This window comes from Lates calcarifer, linkage group LG7_2 (genome assembly GCF_001640805.2).
Source record: "Lates calcarifer isolate ASB-BC8 linkage group LG7_2, TLL_Latcal_v3, whole genome shotgun sequence".
Lineage (NCBI taxonomy): Eukaryota > Metazoa > Chordata > Actinopteri > Centropomidae > Lates > Lates calcarifer.
This window is the reverse complement of record NC_066854.1, coordinates 4,583,695-4,600,050: the sequence shown is the minus strand read 5'-3', so window position 1 is coordinate 4,600,050 and position 16,356 is coordinate 4,583,695. Positions and strand designations below refer to the sequence as shown.

General features: G+C 43.1%; 1 long non-coding RNA gene across 1 annotated transcript in view; it reads right to left on the bottom strand.

Annotated features, from left to right (window-relative positions):
* Positions 1 to 1,726: 1,726 nt before the first annotated feature.
* Positions 1,727 to 16,356, bottom strand: part of LOC127139125 (uncharacterized) — a 125,324-nt gene continuing 110,694 nt past the window's right edge. Inside the window, exon 3 of the long non-coding RNA XR_007809055.1 lies at positions 1,727 to 1,948. This is a non-coding gene — a long non-coding RNA (uncharacterized LOC127139125). The remainder of the gene's footprint in view (positions 1,949 to 16,356) is intronic.

Below are 16,356 nucleotides of genomic sequence, written 5' to 3'. Positions count from 1 at the left end.
CTTTTCTCATGTGCACGGCTGCTTGAATTACACACTGGACTGTAAATGAATGACAACTCGTCTAATTACACACCCAGTCTTACTGCTAATTCTAATTTACCTGCCTTTCTAATGTGACATTATTCCAGCATTTTAACAGACATACTTTAGCCACTGAAGACACTGCAATCTGGGACTAAAAGCGATCTAGATAAATGAGACAAAAACATAAAAATGCACAGCAGTTAACATGATGTGCCTGTCTGTGATGAGAAAGCTCTCTTTACAGTGTGATTCAGAAAAATAAAATAAAAGCTTCTGTTTTTTTCTGAAATAAATAATCTTATCTTTCTTTCTCTGTGGACTTGACCCATAGTCACTGCAGAAATGCTCAATGTTGCCTCAATCAGGGATAAAAGTATGAAGGCCGCTTTATTGTTTCTATTCATGTGCGTGTTCTGTGTATATCCCTGTTCGATACTGTATATCCCCAGTGTGATAGGACACACAGGGGACATCTGAAGTAGACAGTGTGTGTGTATGTGTGTGTGTGTGTGTGTGTGGGTCTATTGGGAATTAGGGTTAAGCAGAAGGTTACAAGTGTGTGTGTGTTTTCATCTCAGCAGCTGTGACCCAGAATAAGACATGTTTTTATCCCTTCATATTCCTTCATATACACAAACACACACATTTCAGTGTTTCTGGGTAAAAATGACTCGATTTATATCTTTCTCAGTCTGCTGTATGAATAAATGCTCTGTTTGTGAGGGAGATGTCTTGGCCTTGTCTTCCATTTGTCCTCCGTGCAAGGACAAGGAGCAAGAGACACACACACATACACATGTAGTCACATCTACACACACGAATACAGACACTGGGACTGGCAGAGATGAATGAGGGAGGTGGACAAAAAAGAGACATTTATAACAATGTGTGAGGGCTTTTTTTTGTTTGTTTTGCATGGCTGACCTCCATAGAATTACTGAAAGTACTTTACTGCATGTAATGTTACACTGCATTTAGCACTTAATTCCCTTACACACACACACACACACACAAAAAGAACAAATGGGTGAAACCATCCTCTAAAAGCTACTATTCACAACAAAACAATCAGAGTGAAAACATGCAAAAGTGCTGAAATTCATACTTGAATCTCTATGAATTCACTTTTCAATATTGCACCATCTAAAAACACCTTTACTTTTGTGTCTATGTTGTTGTTACATGGTAACACATATGTGAGCAGTAAACTCTTCCTTGTTGGTTCAGTATGTGTCTGAGAATGGATAATTAATGCCTGAAAATCAAGACTGAATTACAGGCAGTAAATAAGAAGACTAACATTAATTTTGCAGCTTCTTCCATCAAATTACTTCACAGCCAATTATCACATCTTACTGTGGATGTTAGAGCCTCCTTGAGCAAAGCAACAGAAGTGCTTCATAAACAGCCCTTCTTGCAGAGTTGTATTAGCAATTACGCAACAGTAACACTGTTCTGGCAAAAAATAAGAGCTGCAAATGGTAATGATTAATTTATGACATGTAAGTCTCTGCATTCTCATACAGTATTTGCCTATAACAGCCTGCCAAAGGAAGACAGATATGTTAGCTCTTGCCAATTCACCACTGAGTCACTGTTATTTCTTTGGGTAACATACAGAACAATGGATATGTGTTCTCGCTCCTTCCATTCACCTGTCGTCTCTTTTGCCACTCTACCTATCCTTACATCTCCTCTTTAACTTTTGTCTCTCACTCATTCAACTCCCCTTCTCCTCCCTCCCTCCTCCTTCCTCCTCCACCACCCCACTCTCCCATTCGCCTCTTCCTGTCCCCCTCTCACCACTCTGTAGAGGGTCCAAGTGACATTTGGCTGTCCTCTGCCTCGAGGGGGTCCAGGAGATGCAGACGTTTTTGGCAGGCAGGCACAGGGACGCCTAGGGGTCCTGACGGGGACTCCTGGACTAGGAAGAGAAAAAAAGTACACATCATAAATTGCACCCGCAGTTAGAAACACACATACGCTCTCGGGGTGCACATGCATAAGCAAACAAATGCACAACAACAGAGAAGAGCTAACACAGACACACACTGACACATGTAAGTGTGTGTGCGCACAAACACTCATGCACCTACCAATCAAACACACGTAATGAAGACACAGTGGATGGTAAATGTGAGAAGGCAAGGGAAGCTGCCCCCATGGAAAAGTTTGGAAAACAGTAAACAAACTGGGATTTGAATTTGAATTGCTAAACTATTGAGCTTCAAAATGCCCAGCTGGCTTCACTCCCTGTCCTCCTCACTATCACAACTTTATTTACTACAGCTTTTTATGCTGATAGTGATATCAGATATGGGACTGATACAAGGATAAATTTAGATGATACAATTAAATATGACCAGACAGACATCTGTGTCTGACTTGTCAAAAATGAATGAAGTGTGTTTTATTCTAAAGCCCCAAATGTAACTTTCATCAGTCACAAAAGTGCTGGATAGATCAACAGTGTAACAGCTGAACTTTCCTTACACATGATACAAAGTTGTATGATATTCATAGGGGTCAAACTGTACATGAAACGGGTGAGACAACATTTGCATATTTGTTTCCACAAATTTGTCTCCAAGTGGTAATCCACAAGTTTATTGTTTTTGTATTGTGCCAGTGTCTTTCTTTGGTGCAAAGCAGACAACTGCGAGTTGTCAGCAAAACTACTTGGAAGGAACAGTCCTCTAACATTAGCCAGGTTTCCATCCAAATGTAGCACAGCTTTTAACTGGATTTGGAGAAAATTGGCAAAAGAAAATGCAAATTAATGTGCATGTCCATCAATAACTGTTATAATATTAGGAGTTGGTTCGTTAAGACAAACACCTGAGAGGGGTAATTTTCCAGCCAGCGGTCATCAAGCCAAACCTCAAACTGTAAAAAACTATTTAGAAAACAAGATGGAAATATAGCATTTATGTTTGTTTTATCAATTTACACAGATCTGCTTTGGTCACTATTTTTCACCTCGTCAATGGAACGTCAGGGGATGTTTAAGTCACATGGTTAATATCCATCATGGTTTATTAAAAAGTCTGTTTCCATCTCACTACATCTACTTTTCCACCTCAGCCAAACAGAAATATTTCAAGATTTTTTCAGGGTTTCCACTAAAGTTATTTTGACAACAATTAATAAAATGTTTCTTGGATGAGAATCCTGCCCCCTCTAACAATCTGACTAAACATTAGAGAACCTTGAAATTTCCTGTGTCATAGTTAAATCAGACTGAACTCTGTGTGAAGGAGGTGAATACACCTCATCCCTTCTTATCATTGGTCCAGGCACAACTGCTGTCACTGTTGCTGCCCCTACAGACCTAAAGCATCAATTCCTGTGCACCGGAGGATTTTCAGGTGTTCACACACCTGTGAACCAAGTACAGGTTGAGGAGTTGTGGAATAAAGATCAATTTGCATGAAATTACAGCTAAAAACTGTAATAAAATAAGGACTTTGAAAGAAAGTCATCATGTCTTGTTTAGATGGACAGTTTTGGTGGACCTCAGTCTCACTATCCTCATCTGCCACCACTCGTGTCCCTCTGAGATCACTCATCTGTCTATTTTCCCTCTCCACTCTCCTCTGTCTCTTCAGAGAGATAATACGCCGCTGGTCATCGGGGGAGCAACAGAGTGAGGGGAGATGGAGATGCAGGGCTAATTGCGGGGTGCCGGAGCTCATCGGTGCGGCACTGCTCGCTGTTTTGGCTCTGCCATAATTACCTGGTAGCCGCAGATGTTTCAAACCATTGTTGTGCACCCAGACAGAGAGGAAGGGATGGATAGATGGATGGAGAGGTGGGGAGATATAAAGAGGGAGAGACACAGGCTGGTTCTCGCAGCCAGCTGCAAACTTCAACACACAAGCAAAGAAACAACGACCAGACGCTTTCTCTCTCCATTCATCCGTCCATCTTTTTACCTATTCTTTTATTCATCTCTCTCAATCCATTATCAAACCAACCCTTTTATATTTGCACCTTGAGTGTTGATGGGTGATAATAATTCTTTGTGTGTGTGTGTGTGAGAGAGAGAGTGTGTGTGCAGGGTGCAGCCTTCCCACTGAGGCAGAACAAAGTAGCGTAATAACTCAGACACTGAGCTGACCCTCTCTGCTGCTCTCAAGTACACTTAATGGAGGCGTGTGTGTGTGTGTGTGTGTGTGTCTGTGTTAGCATGTATGTGCATCATTGTGTGTGTGTGTGTGTCTGTTGTATTTGAATATGACTGCTTCCACATACCCAACTATGTGAGTGTGTATGTGCTTTTGCATGTGTGTATCCCTTTTTTCTTCCTCTGTGTCTGTCTGTGTGTGTGCGCGTGTGTGTGTCTGTGTGTGTGTGCGTTCAAATAGCTGATCCCCTCCAGGGGTGAATTGTTATGGATGCTGTTCTGTTGAAATTACTGTTATTTGTTTCCTTTAAAACAAGCTAATTGCAGCATAGAGGACTGCTGTGTGTGTGTATGAGTGTGTGTGTGTGTGTGTTTATTCATGTGTGCGTCAATTTGTTTGCTTCCTTGTTTATTGTTTGTTTGTGTCGCATTGCACACCCCTCCAATTTCTTTAGCATGGACACATTTTCACACTGGCGTCAAAACTCATTCTGCTGCAGCTGTTGGGCAGCACTTTGACTTTTTAGCCAATTTTTTTGAAAGCTAAACTCTACTGATCAACAAAAAGGGAGGGAAATTATCTACACATGAGTTCTATTACAACCCCCCCCCCCCCTGCTTTTTTCTAGCATTTTTCTCGTAAGTCAGCCATTACAGTTAAACTCTACAGGCTCAAGCACTTGTCAACAACGTGCATCAGTTCAGTTGACCAGCTGATCACTCCTCAAAGGCTTAATTCACCCAAACTCCTGAGAAAAGACTGTAGTGGCATCCAACCATACAGATACTTACAGCATTGACAGACAAGAGTTTACAGCCAGGCTAGCAGCTCTGCGATCACCAGTCAGGAAGCTTCATTGTCTTGAGACCATGAATGAAAATCTTGGTGATTAATCCAGTAGTTTTTAAGATATTTTAGGTGCAACCTTTCCAGCCTTTGGTCTTCCTCTTCTTCTTTCTCCCTCCAGTGCCCATGTTCTTGCTGTGCTGCAGTCGTTGTTTTGATCCTGCCTTAGTATGTGTCTGATTATCTTCCATCTATGCCACTTCACCTCCGCACTCAGCAGCTTCATGTCGGCTTTGTCCCGTAACTGACATGTTCTTGCCACCGAATTTAGAGGATTCTTCATAGGCACCTGTAACCAAACACGTCAACTGCTTTAGTTGTCTCCCTTGTTGCACCAGTGTTTTATACAGTCCCAGACGGTAGTCCCAACAAGCTCCAGGTCCTCTTTAGTCTGTCGAATGCACCCTTGGTCAAACAAGACAAAAAAATTTAATAGCAATGTTTTGGGTGAACTGACCCTTTAAGTCAAACTAAAATTGAATACCCATATTATCCCTCATTGCAAAGGAAAACAGTTTGCTCACAAGTGCAGCAAGTGTGAAGGTCAAAGTTGGTCTGAAGTTCCACATCGTTACTTAAATACATGAATGAATATTCTTACATGAAATATTGAAATGTTAAATACCCACACTCACACAACAATGTCAAGCAGAGGCAGTGTGTATAAGAATGTGTGAGCGTGTGAAACAGGCTGGGAAAGAGAAAGGAAGAAAGAAGGAAGTGAGCCCATGGTGGTGTTGAGTGGGTTAAGTGTGTGTGAGTCAGTGTTAAGTGGGACATCTCAGACAGACAGGCAGGCCACCCTTGTCTGCCAGGCAGGTGAGCCAGTGTCTCTTTATCTGTCTCTCTCTTTCACACACACACACACACACACACACACACACACTCACGCACACACCTCTGCCAGCTCCTTCACGTCCCCCTGTGCCAGGTACGTCTACGTCCCGTCTTTGTGTGCGAATGAAAGCGCAGCAGATCTGACGAGGAAGAAAATACACACACGCGCGCACGGCATTCTCACGGGGGGGGGGGGGGGGGGGGGGAGGGACGAGAGGAGAGGGAGAAGAAGAGGTGGCCTCGCCTTCCCTCTCATCCCTCAATCCAACACTTCTCCTCCTTTCGTTTGGTTCCATTCGTTCGTCAGTTCTTTCCGTTTTGTGCCGTTCCATGTGGTGTCTCTCTGTCTCTGCCTCCGCTCTTCTCCTGTCCTCCCTTTCTTTGCGCTCCATCCTTTTTCTCCCCCATCGCATCGCTCCCTTTCTTTCCCATCCATCCTCTCTTTCTCCTCGCCTCGTTCCAGATTCCAAGTGCTTGGACGGGGGCTTTACTGCTCCGGTCACTGCTCAGGGAGTACGGTGAGCTGAAGTAAGCCCGGCATAGAAGAACATCACACACACACACATACACATGCACGAACACAAACGCACACTTGAACAAACAAACAGGCCCTTTCTCTTGCTCCAATTTCAATTGTGTCTTGTTTGCTACCTGCATATGTCTCTACCTTCTCCAGATCCCAAAGCTTATCTGTACACGCAGCCTAGAAAGCATTATGAGAACTGGTCTGACATCATACGTATCCAAACACCAAGCGTTCAGAGATAAGCCTCCCCGCTCCTATCTCAATCAGTTACTCAGCACTCTGGGCCAAGCGAAGTTCAGTACAACCAAACTGCACTGAAGTTCCAACTAGCAGAAGAGAAATCACTCTATTATTCTTGCAAATTAAAAAAGTTATTGTGGCCTTGACGAGACAATAAGTAAGAGTTTTACTGTTCTGTAGCACAAAAAGTTCAGACGAGGCCTAAAACCAACCTGAACCTGGACTTCTTTAAGACCTGCTGCTGCTTTAAGCCAAACCCAACAGAGAGCCGTTTTTTGCTTTGTCCACAAGAAAGACAAAGTGCAAAGCTCTTCTCATGCATGGATGAAGATGACTGGCACAGTCAGAGAGAGAAAGAAATTATTTTCAAACTACTTGAAAATAATCACAAGTACCCCAAGCTCAAAGCTTTATTCAACAATGCCTTTTTTGGAGCACTTGCATTTGGGTCAGATAGCAGAACTTACTGTGTGGGCAGTGGATGGAGCTGTTAACCACTTATTTTCAGTTCATCCAGCCTTTATTATACAGAATTGGGTGGACCAAGAAGAGCACTTCAGTTTCTCTTGCATTGGCAACCTGTGTATATGGAAAAATAAACATTTAGGGAAAACATTAAAACTATGGCAACTTCTGGGTGTAATATCAAAACAAGCACCATGGCAAAAGGCAGAGTACGCAATTGTTTATTGGGACTGTCTCTTTTTTGTACTGATGAAACCTGCTGTGAAAAATCTATGAAATTAAATGTGAGTTGACCTACACCAGTGGCCACCTGTCTGTGTCTGTGTAAATAACTACAGCTATGTCTATATTTTCTCAAACTAAAAGCTCTATCTCAGGCTACTAGAACTAGAGGGACTGAACCAATGAGAAGTTGTGAGTGAGTTGTGCCAGTACTGTTGCATTCCTCCGCTTTGCCAGTAGAGGTCATTTTTATTTAATACCAAATGAAAAAAGTCTCTGTTGGAAGTTAAAGAACAAGTTTTAATGTGTCTTTGCAAGATAACGGAGGAATTGTCAGCTCTGTTCTTCCTTCTACTTATATTTATGATCTCTATCCTCTGCCTCTTTGTTTTCATCATCTTCATCATCCACTTCCTTCTGTCATTCATCCTCGTCACCTTCATCATTGCATATTGATTTTGTCGTAGCGCTCCAGGCGCACGCTGACCTTTCATATGAGGTGCTCGTTCTTCAAGACTTCAAGAGGTGAGAATGATTGATGTCTAATCTTTGATATCCTCTGAAGATGTGTGTGTGCTGTGTGTGTGCTGTGTGTGTTTGCATGTGGGTGTGTGGGTCGGTTGCTTCAGACCTCCTATAGTTAAGAAACCAAAGGTCCTCAGGGTATTAGAGCAGGAGATCAGGGAGTCAGCTCACACACACACAAATACACTCGCGCTTGTACACACACATTTGTGCACATTGTGGTGTCTCAGCGACCTCTCGGTGAGTTCAGTGGCAAGGCGTGGTGGGAGTAGCCGTTTGAACCTGCAGATCTTAAAGATCACACACACACACTGACAACCACACACACAGATTAACGCTAAAAGGAGGGAACCTTTTTAGGCTCAGGGGGGTTCAGAGTTGGGCCTGTAGGAAGTCAGTGGTGAAGATGGAAAACGAGACAGAGAACCAGAGAGAAAAAAACAGTGACTAGTGTTAGGCCCATAAAGTAATCATGACTTGTTACTCACTGTAGAAAATATATATCATTTTAACTTTTTCTCCCTGCAAACATGTATTCCTTTTTTGATCATTCAAAAAGCTGGCATTTTTTCCTCCTACCCTTAAAAACTGGTGTTACACCATCACATTTCCTCAGACAAAGGAAACCAAAAGGAGACATCTGTCTGGCCTGACTCAGACAAAACCGGGAAACACGCAAGTAAGAAAAGAAACTGGACCTTGAGCTGAGATTGATTGTGAAGTGAAGGTTTCCAAGGATAAGAATAAACAGTCAAGCTCAACCTTTAAACATGGATGAGAAGTCCTGGCCCTGCTCCAGACCTCTGAATTGTAGTGCTCTGAATACAGTAGATCTGGTGTTGTGTTCACTGATGGCTGTTTCTGCCAGTTGGAGAAATGGTCGAATTCTGTCAGTTGACTCAAATTTGGCTGTTCAGTACGATGACTCAATTATTGTTGGTGAACACATGCACCCCAAATGACAGGTGAAGGACAGGCACACAAAGAGCTGGTAGAAACAGACAGAGCAGATAAAAACTTCACAGAATCTGGAATTCGTCCTGGTAGAGTGAAGATCAACAGAACAAGCTGTTTCCACTGCCAATAAGCTCAAAACAACGCAAAACCAGAATAACAGTGATGATTATCTGGTGACAAATACATCTGTGATGTTGTTTTAGCTCCTTTGCCCATGAAGTTACTCCTATAGTAGCCTTTACAGTAGATACTGCCATATCTTTAGTCAAGTAAGCATTTTGTTGGGTACTTTTACTTGAGCTCAGTTTCTGACTAGTCTAGCCACCTCGTTACTAACATAATATTTGCTTTAATTACATATATCACATTTTACCAAATACTATAATACAGGTAATCTACTCTATTATTATAATTATTTTTTGGAATATTGCACTTTTGCCAAATTTGAATTTTTAACCTCTCATGCGGCACTAAGCTATATATACAGTATGTATGATAATATTAGAGTGAAATTAGCTAACTAACACTGCATGAGGAGGAGAGGCTGAGAAGCAAAAGAAAAGAAAGAATTACAGAGTAATGTAAAAGAGATGAAGAAACAGAAGAGAGGGGAGTGAGGAAGAGGGGGGGAGATGAAGGAGAAGAGAGGAGTCTTTAATGTGCGTGGGTCTTGTAAGGTCAGACGGGGGCTGGGGAGAGGGGGGGAAAGGTTACAGGAAAGGTTACCATGATTTATTTAATCACTGATCCATCAGCACGCAGCACGTACACACACACACACACAAACACAGATTCCCTCTCACATATAAACACTTATTATCTCCCACTTTTTTCATCCACACGCACACTCGTGCGTAGTAGCTTAATCTTCTGTCAGATAAAAAACAGAAGAGGAGTTCTGAGGTAGAAGTGCCAGCTTCTCACACAGAGTCAGAGTATAGATCAGTTCAGTGATGGGAATAAAACCTGAACTTCACTTTCAAGGTTTCTTTTCAAATTACGATGACATTTCTGAATGTAAGGAGTGGGAAGAAGAACCCTAAACACTTCCTCAGCTTTGTCTGCATTGTTTACTGTGATGTAGGGAATTATGGGAACTGTCACATTTGAATTTTGTCTTTGACGGATCTTCTTGTTTTGGCTTAGGTATAATGAGAAAATTGTTATTGTTTGCTTGGCAGCCCACAGTGTGCTTTGGCTGCTTTTGCTGTCCACAAACTGACATATTGAGGTCATTTTGAAAATTTCATTACAAATATTGCTTCTACTATGTTCATCCAAAGATAAGTCATATACAGCTTCAGTGTGCAATGACAGCATCTGTAGCTGAATCTCTAGGCTTATGACTATGACTTCTGTTAACATTGAAACCAGTATTGTTGTTGTTCTACTTTTAAACATCATTTACTGATTTTGAACTTAGTTGGACAACTGCACAAACTGCCTACTACTGTTACCACAACTGCACTTTCCAATGTATTTGGCCAAATTCCCTGTTGGCTTTCTAACCTAACCTGATACTGACATGAGCGCCAGGTTTCCTGGAACGTGTAAAGAGGCACAGGAAGACTAAAGAGAATAGGAGAGTGGTGCATCGCCTGTGCATGCAAAAGAACACTCATGAAATATGGAAGACTTTGGAATAGTCAATGTAATTAATGTAAGCGTTGAAACAAAACGTCCACCACTGCTGTCATATCACTTGTTCCGCACACACACACACACATACACACACATCTTATCCGGAAGAGACAGAGGGTCGGGTAGATGGATGGAAAGGATGATGGGAGGATGAAAGTGCCACACTTGTTTTTTTCCTGCCTTTTGTGGCAGAGAATGCCCTGAGGCAAGATTTAACAGAGGGAAGAGATAGAGAGAGGAAGTGAAGGATAGAAAAAAAGGATGTAAAAAAAAAAAAGGAGGTGTCTCAGTGACGATGCCAACCCCACCATCACCACCTCCCCCCTCTCATTCCCTCCATGTCTCCCTCTCTTTGCTCTGTTCTCCACTGCCTTGCTTGAGGCCTCAGTAGCCCTTTGCAGGGTGCGACCTTGGTGGTCACTGAGCTGGTGTGAACATGCAAGAAACAGGCCATATGGGTGAGACAGAGCGAGAAAATAGATGTAGAGATTCAAGGAGAGAGCTATCTAATCCTTAATTTGTCTCTGTGTCTTTTCTCCCCCTCCTCTCTCTCGCACACACCGTCTGGGCTACATATGTGCTCCTTCACCCCTATCTCTTGGCCAGGGCCAGGGCCAGTGCCCCTGCCACCTTACCCAGGGCAAGGGCTGCATATGTTGGGAAGGTGGGCACTACAGAGGGGGGAGATGGGCTGGGTGGGCAGCAGATGGCTGAGCCCTAAGGCCTCCGCTGGTGTGGCCGGTGGTGAGTGTGTACGCATGTGGTGGGGGGTGGGAGGTAGGTGTGTGTGTGTGCATTGGAGGTGTGTGTGCGGGTAGGTGGGAGAAGTGTCCGTCTGTGTGTGTGTGTGTGTGTGTGTGCGCGTGCATGTGTGTGTGTGTGCAGGTTTTCTGCTTGGAAGGTTGGGTGGACGGGCACCAGTGCAGAAGAACTTCTTCTGGTCACGGTGAGAGAAGAGGGGAGGAGGAAAAAGAGAGAGGGAAAGAAGGGATGGAGACAGAGAAAGAGTAGATGAATCCAACACGGCTGAACAGCGAGAAGCTCTACCTGTCTTTACCTGGGTGTTTTTTATCCTGAAAATCACCTCTCTCATTATCATTCTCACACGTTATCAGCAGCAGCAGCAGCAGCAGTAGAACACTTTGGTAGTTTTGCCAGCAGCAGCAGATCTAACCTATTTGATGCCGTATACTTTGATTCTTTTTGACAGTGTGTCTGGTTCAGTGATTCTTAAATGTTTGATTCACACATAATTTACCATTTTACATCACTGATTTCTCTCATTTCTTTACTCCAAAGTTCTTCAAAACTACACGTGGCATGTTGTTGGTAGGCTGTAGCACAAGGCTTGTATTAATTGCCCTGCGTCAATATGTTATATATTGACATAATATATTATGTTCACTATGTTAGTCTCTAACCCTGTTTGTCTGCTGTTTATTATACAGTTGACAGGCATCAGTTATTGACTAGTGTTTTTCTTGTGCTATTTGACAAAGCATCATGGAGAGTTTGTCAGGTTGGTGTAATGTCCTTGACATATGGATTAATTCATCCAAACATGTCTGTATTCAACTGGGCATGTATTGTCAAAGTGTATGTGTGTGTGTATGTGTGTGTGTGTGCTGAATGTGTGTATAGTATGTGTGTATATGGCCTCTGGCACCCTGTCTCCTCTCTGTCCTCCAAGGAGGAGAGAGGAAACGTCCACGCCGCCCCTCCTCACGTGGGGGAAGGAGACAGGGAGAGAAAAAGACGATAGGGAGGCGGAAGATATCAGTTTTGTCCTTCATCTCTCCCACAATCCCCCTCTTCTGCTCCATTACAGACGAGGAGAGTGCCCCGAAGACGCTCGCAGGTATGACACAGCTGCCACGCTCTGAATCACACACACACACATACGCACACACACACACCTTGCAGGTATGGGCCAGTTGCCATGCTCTAGATAATAGGCTGTTGAGGGTGCAGCTTGTTAGCCAGCCACAGCTGACATGCCAGACACGCACACACACAGACACACACACAGACACACACACAGACACACACACAGACACACACGCTGCTTGCTAGAGCCAAGAACTGGATGGAGAACGACCAAGGATGCAGTGATGACTCAATCTTCTTTTCTCAGACTTTTTCCTTACGTCTTCCTTCTTTTGTGGCATTTCTCTGAATCTTCCTATCTCCCTTTCACATTTCACACTCTATCTCTTCTATGTCTGTCTCGGACAGATGGGTCGGCCTGCTGCTCCCAATGTTTCTATTAAAATGACATTACCAGCCGTAAAACCTTGCGTTGGATCGTCCAACAGCCCATTCATAACCATTTAGCTCGCACCTGTTGGGTAAAGAGGTGCGTGACTGAGACATGTCAGAGGGAGCTAACTGTACTGTACTGAACACAGGCCTTCATCACCCTCATGTCCAAACACAACCATAGACACACACAGAGACATGCACACACCCCACAGACTCCCAGAAGGTCACCCCCTCTGGGAGTGTCTGTTTGAAGTAAGGACCTCTGTCGCGAGCTGCTGGAGGCCTGATTCACTGTCAGTGTGTTTGTCTGTGTGTGGATTTTTACATACCTATACATACATGTGTGTGTGTGTGTGTTATACTGATCAGTGTCTGAGTGGTTAATTACCTGCATTTCATATGTAAATATGTAAATTTGTGTAATTGCTTATGCACTGTGTGAGGACTTCAATCTTATCTGCAAGTCTGCTCATGCAAGAGTGTGTGTGTGTGTGTGTGTGTGTGTGCGCGGAAACCAGGCACCACAGGCTGTGGTGTGTCCATGCCTCCTGGTAATGGATACTAATGGCCCTGGGCAGGCCTCCATGGAGCAGGGGGGTAGGTTTGTCTGTTTGACCCCATCCTGCTGCCCTCACCCTGGGAGGGGAAGGCCTGAGGGGAGGGAGGCCCTGTGGGGGTCTGGGTCACCATCAGCATGCATAACGCTCAACATAAACACATACTGTTAGCTGTGTAAGTGACAGCGAAAGCACGCAGGCAAACATCACACACACTGCAAGGTTACAATAGCTTCAAAGATGATGACCAAGCTGCTAATTAAAACCATATATGTTACAGTGTATCATATGGTGTCTTTCATACAATCAATGCACAAACTTGTGCATATCTGCTGTGTATTCAAAGAAAAGGGACTGAAGCACTTCTTGCAGTGCTTCATGTCTAAAAAGCACTTCTTAGAAAAAGACCCTTGTTGGACCTTTAAGTGTCATTTCATAGATAAAATGGCTTCAGATGCAGATACATACTGTACACACACACGACATTCTAGCACATTGCTCTGTATGCTCTCGTCCAAGGCTGGATCCTTTTTAAAGAGGCTACTTGTTTTTTCATGTCGTGCCTCTTAAAACCACAAAACCCCTTGGAAGTGAACAGAGCAAAGGGCTTTCAAGGAGCTGAATGCGTCATGTGTAAACTGTCTCACAGAGCGTTAATTCCTTATGTGTAAATGGAGCAATAAATTAACGTGGTGTGAATGCATTTCAAGGACTAGTCAATTTCAAACTAATTTTTTCTCCAAAAGCATTAAGATCTTTTTGTTATCTTTGTGTGTTTCATGTGTCTGATTGCTATCAGTTTTAGACCCACATAATTGATTAGTTAAGGGAAAACATGATGGTCTGCCTGTATAAGTGTTGAACATTGGTGCAACACAGCATAAAGACAGTAGCAGCCATTTTGGAAAGCTTTTTAAGATCTATTGTGCAATTGTCATGTGCCGCTGATCAAAGCTTTCTGCAGAAAAACTGACATTTCGTTTTTCTCTGCCTGTAAAGGCTTTGTAGGACAACTGACCTCTGAGCCAAGAGTAGCTAAATTTGGTCTTCCTTTTTCTCCTTCCATCTCCAAGTAGGTGAATGTCAAAAAGAGGGGAGCAGTTCAGGTAAACAGGGCTCTCAGGGGAGAGGTGACCTTTGGGTTCGCAGTCAGGGGGACAAAAAGGGGAGGGAGTGGGAAGGAGCAGGGGGAGGCTGAGTGGAGGGAACAAAATTGAGTGCAGAAAGAGGACAGGGTGGAAAAAGCAAAAAACAAGAGGAACACAGTGGAAGAGGGATAGAAAGGGGAGATAAGGGACAAATATGGAGGAGATGGAGGGAGGAGAAAACAAGTGTGCTTACTAGCAGTTAAGAGCCTCATAAAGTACATTAAGACCCTGAGACATTAAGAAACACTCTTTGAATTTGAAGAATCGCATTATCTCTATCTCAACCAGTTAAGCTTGTCAGTTCTGTAGTATTTAAAGAAATTTGACCATATTGTCATTAACATTACAGTTTCTCAGAAAAGTAGTAAGTAAGTCAACATTGCCTTCCATGCTGAGATAAAATAAACCTTTATAATGGAAAATGTGTCTCTGTAAGTCCATCCCTCTTGGCACACAAAAGGAAGAGCTATTTAGCTGAAAGCCAAAACTGATTAACTTTTTAAAATCAAATTCTTCAAGATGACTGTAAAGCCGAGAGTTTGGCGCATCATTCGTGCCATCTGCCCACAGCAGGGAGGGGCATGTGTCTTAACTCATCAGTAAGGCTATATTCAGATCGATGTCTCCTCTCTGCATGTAACTGCCACTGCTCATAAGGCTGACTCTTCTCCCCTTATGAGAGGCTCAGTGTGGTAATGTTCAGAGAAGAACAAAAGTGACAGTTTCTCTCTTTGAGCCCTCTGTCTTTCTATCTTTTCCCTTCCCCTTGTGTCTCCTCTTGCTCTGAAACTTTTTCTTCAGGTTTCAATACTTTTTCTCCATGGTCCTGTCTATTTCATTTCCTTTTCTGACTCCAGTTCTCTCTCTTTCTCACTCTCTCTCCCTCAGTCTCCCACCGTGGCAGGCAGATCAGTAGCCCTAGGGAAGTGCTTCGCTGTGGGAAGGAGCCTTGGCTTTAAGTGGCTCTAAGTGGCTCTCGCTGTTTGTCTCTTTAGTTGTTTATTTTCTCCTTCGCTCGCCCCGGGCAGGGAGGAGAGAGGGACACTTTGCGTCTGGGAAACCACAGCGTGGCCAGGCAGGGAGGTTTAATACCGCTTAGTAGCCTGCAGAGTTTACATGTGAGGGAGGCACAGAGAGACAAAGTGCAAGTGTGTGTAAGTTTATTATTGCAGTTTTAGTGTGTCGATGTGTGTGTGTCATTTTATCATTAGAAATGTTATAAAGATGTCAGAGGGCTTGTGTGCATTTTGTAATTATAGTGTGTGCATGCACATGTGTGTGTGTTTGTATTGACAAAGCCGAAAGGTCCAGGTATGACCTTCTAAGATGACATTATTTGCCATTGATTTGCCTCTGTTTCATATTTTGTCTCACTGGGACTACTGTACCAACAATTGCCCTCTATTGTTGTGTTTTTAAAGACAAACAGCTACACTATGTTCCCTCATGAAAAAGGTAAAACAATTGCGTTGTTGGTCAATGCCTCAAATCAGGCCTGGAAATTTAAACCTGACCCATACCAAAGGCCAAGTGCTTTTGTTCAAACTCAAGCCCAAATTAGCAGACCGACAATATCTTTTATGAGCTTAAACCAAAGTAAGGCCAAAAAATTTTAATCATAAATCAATAATGTTTAAAATATAACATATTGGTTGCTCTCAATATGTTACTATAGCACTCGCATATGGCACTGAGCCTGTGCCTCAGACTGATCTCTCCATGGTGCTGATTTTTCCTCCACACAGACACCCTATCTTCACCAACATGGAACTGGTTCTGTTTCAGTTCACGCACCTAATCTTAAACCGAATTAGAAGCTAATTTATTTTTAAAAATAGCAGGTTTTCCTTATCATATTCTACAGGTTGGAAAGAGAACGGTTATTCTGTTGATGATGCATCCTTGATTAAATGTCTCTGATCAAAACTGATGGAAATGCAGACTAGTTCACTAGATAGCACCAAGGTTCCAAGAATACT